Genomic DNA, 863 nt, shown 5'->3' on the forward strand with positions numbered 1-863 from the left:
AAGATAAGAACTACATATCAGTAACACTATTATGACAGGTATAACACCTGATTTACCAACAATTCATTATGCATTATGTCATTAAATTGTTAATTATTATAACTTTTGGCCTTTGCTTTTGGTAAGTACTCTGGGACATCTTACACAAGAAACAACAACTACATTTCACCAAACATTTAATATCCATACACATATACATATATATACACAGATGTGCAGAGTATATAACCAGGCCAATGTAATATACATGAACAGTCAATAAAACAAGTTGTTTAGCATATCACTCAGGATAAAAAATAAGAGAAATCTCCTGTGAATGGAATGAAATGCAGCGTTAAAAGACGTAAGGATGTGGAAATTAAAGTATACATCAAAACAAAACATTCATAGAATAAAATATAAATTCTGATTATTGTCAATACTGAATTTTGAGATATATGTGCACAGCTTAACAGAGTTTTTATGCACCAAGGAATAATATACTAGACCTAGATTTTGTACTGATGTTATGATGGTTTGGAGGTGTTTTTACAAGAGAATGTATGACAGATGTAACTCAGGCTTAGTATTGCAAGATAACACTCACACAAGCACAGCTGTACAGCTGTTCCATAGCCAGCTAATCAGAAATGCAGGGTGAAACAATTATTACAGATCCATTACATTTAATTCAAAGATATTACACAGACTTCACAATTTGTTCTGACATATTTATTGTTTTACAAGCCACCAGATGTAAAATATTAGATTTAACTCATACAGAAATGTATGAAAAAAAGTGTTCATTCTTAATTAATGTCCACTCATAAACATAGACTTGAAGGATATAGTTCTAGACTCTAGGTGCAGCATACCCATGCAGC

The sequence above is a fragment of the Liolophura sinensis genome, chromosome 1 (genome assembly GCF_032854445.1).
Source record: "Liolophura sinensis isolate JHLJ2023 chromosome 1, CUHK_Ljap_v2, whole genome shotgun sequence".
Classification (NCBI taxonomy): Eukaryota; Metazoa; Mollusca; class Polyplacophora; order Chitonida; family Chitonidae; genus Liolophura; species Liolophura sinensis.